The 2,861-nt window shown below is 52.7% G+C and overlaps 1 non-coding gene across 1 annotated transcript; it reads right to left on the bottom strand.

Annotated features, from left to right (window-relative positions):
• Positions 1-1,557: 1,557 nt before the first annotated feature.
• On the bottom strand, positions 1,558-1,630 carry trnaa-ugc (transfer RNA alanine (anticodon UGC)). Its single transcript has one exon. It is a non-coding gene; the product is annotated as a tRNA-Ala (tRNA).
• Between the last annotated feature and the right edge of the window lie 1,231 nt (positions 1,631-2,861).

The raw sequence follows: 2,861 nt of genomic DNA, 5'->3' as shown, positions 1-2,861 counted from the left end.
AGAGGACTGCAGCTGCCAGAATCCAGATGAAAAACACGACGATGCTGGAGGAACTCAGCAGGCCAGGCAGCATCCGTGGAGAAAAGCAGGCAGTCAACATTTCGGGTCAGGACCCTTCTTCAGGACTGAAGATAGGAAAATGGGAAGCGCAGTATACAGGAGGGAAAAGCAGAGCAGTGATAGGTGGACAACAGAGGGGAGGTGGGGTGGGCACAGGGTGGCGATAGGTAGATGCAGGTAAGAGACAGTGATGGGCAGGTGCGGGGGAGGAGGGGAGAGCAGATCTGCCAGGGGACGGGTCAAAGGTAAGGAGAGAGAGGGAGAAAAGGCTGGGAGAGGGAGGAAGAGAAGAAGCACGGTGGGGGGTGGGGGGTGTTGTGGGGAAGGGAGGGGTGGAGATTACCTAAAGTGGGAGAATTCAATGCTCATCCCATTAGGCTGCGAGGTTCCAAGACGGGAAACGAGGTGCTGTTCCTCCAGTTTGCGCCTGGAATTCTCCCGGCAGTGGAGGAGGCCGAGGACTGACGTATCACTGATAGTGTGGGAGGGGGAGGTGAAGTGACCGGCAACGGGGAGACGCAGGTCACGGTTATGGACCGAGCGCGGGTGTTCTGCGAAACGGTTACCTGGTCTGCGTTTGGTCCCACCGATGTAGAGGAGGTCAATGGCTTGCTCCTAGTTTAATTTATTATATTCAAAGATGTCCCTTTTTGGCCAAGTTTTAGATCACTTCTCTTGTTATCTCCAGATGTAGTGGGAGTCAGATTTCTGTTTGATTTACTGTTGTGGATCCCATGGCATGCTTTACTGAGGTAAAGGCACTGCATAAAGGCAGCTGGTTGTTGTAAAGTCACCTGAAGTGACAAGGAACACATTGGCACCTCCGGACTCTGTGAAGGGGGCCGTGTTTACACTCTCTCCTCTTCCTCATTACCAGTACGTTCTCGAAATGCAGGAATCTCCCAAAAATCCACTGACATTTCTGTAATCACCAGAAGATGTTTTTTTTTTCCCCTCGAACTATTGTTTTCAGACCAGCGGGAAATGCAGGAAAGCCAGGGTCAGAGGACAAATCCGAGATGGTGTCGGTGGGGACAAGGCTGAGGAAAGAGGAACATTATAAGACGCACCGCGCGCAGCCCAAAATGGCCCAGGTAACAAACCTCTCCCGGAGTGATGTCCCGACAACAGTTATTCCTCGACGGCACAGACTGAGACATTGTGATTGGAGGGGATAAGATATGATATATTTGTCAGTCACATCTACATCGAGACACACAGTGAAATGCACCTTTTGCGTAGAGTGTTCTGGGGGCAGCCCGCCAGTGTTGCCACGCTTCCGGCGCCAACATAGCACGCCCACAACTTCCTAACCCGTACGTCATTGGAATGTGGGAGGAAACCGGAGCACCCGGAGGAAACCCACGCAGTCACGGGGAGAACATACAAACTCCTCACCCACTGCAGCTGGAATTGAACCCGGGTCGCTGGCGCTGTAATAGCGTTACGCTAACTGCTACACTACCGTGCCCTGCCCAAAATTCTCTGCCACCAGGGTGGAGATGCCGGGGATTGAACCCAGGGCCCTCAGACATGCAAAGCATGCGCTCTTCCACTGAGCTACATCCCCACTATCCCAAGCCAGCGAATGTACCGCACACCCTCTCTCCCTTGTGATACAGTTTCAGGGACTTCACGAGGTGGCGAGGTGAGCCCCGCACCTTCTGAGAAGTGTTGGAAGGAAACATCCCATCTCAATACCATTCTTTCACCACTTCAGGACAGCATAAAGCCCTCCAGAAGGCTTTGCCGAAGTTTAATCACTGTAGTAGGAAACACAGCACCAGTTTACACACAGCAAGATCCCACAATCAGCTATGTGACCATGACCCAGCTCACCTGTCAGCTGAGGAATTAATTTTGGCCCCAAGACGCTGGGGAGAAGGCAGTGGGATCTTCTCTGGACCTGGGGTTGGGGTGGTGTTGTGAGTGAGAAAACAGATCTGATGGGTCTCAAAAGCAAGGACTCTGAACACAGTCTGGCAGTAAATGATTTTATTTACAAAAGACGGATGTGGGAAAACGGTGACAGGAATAACACGCACGCGCACGGTTTATAGCGAGCGTGGAAAAATCACCCCAGGGATAAAATACACACACACACAACGAACTAGGCACATACGATCAGGGAAAAACAATACGATACCCGCCACCCCTTGACTCAGTGCAGGGCACGGCTCTGTGCTCCTGGGGACACTAACTAAAATGCTCCCAACCCTTTAACAGTGCACACCTTGCCAACGATCTGTCCAGCGCCATTCCACGGTACTCAGCCTGGAGTGAAGCAGGGTGGTCCCTCAAAGATGGCAAAAGAGGGGAAGCCGAGCGCACTTGGTGCCCTTTATAGTGCTGGAGGGCTGGGGGGGGGGGGTCCAGCCCAGGTAATTTACAGGGGGCCAATGGCTTGGTGCCAGCAAGGACTAATCGATTACAAAGGCCAATGGCCCAAGGCCAAGTACAAAGGTACTTAAAGGGACCAATGGTCAGGGGTGCACTGATGGGTGGGGCGGGGCCAAACCTTGATTGGCAGTGGTGTGTCTTCCGACCAGGTAGGGGGCAGCGCTGTCACGTGGCAGCTATGACCCTTCACAATACAGGTGGCTAGTGGACTGGTTTGCTGAGAGATGGAAACTTCTATGTACTGCAGATTGCCCCACACTCATTCACAGACTCAGCGAAGGAGGCTATTCAGCCCAACACTTTCATGCTGTTTCCAACCTGGTTCTGCTCCCAGCACTTGGTCTGTCACTTGCAGATTACGGCTCCTCAAACTCTAGTTTATTGTCAGACGTCCAAGTCCA

Source organism: Pristis pectinata, chromosome 39 (genome assembly GCF_009764475.1).
Source record: "Pristis pectinata isolate sPriPec2 chromosome 39, sPriPec2.1.pri, whole genome shotgun sequence".
NCBI lineage: Eukaryota > Metazoa > Chordata > Chondrichthyes > Rhinopristiformes > Pristidae > Pristis > Pristis pectinata.
The sequence above is the reverse complement of the archived record's forward strand: the minus strand, read 5'-3'. Positions and strand labels throughout refer to the sequence as shown.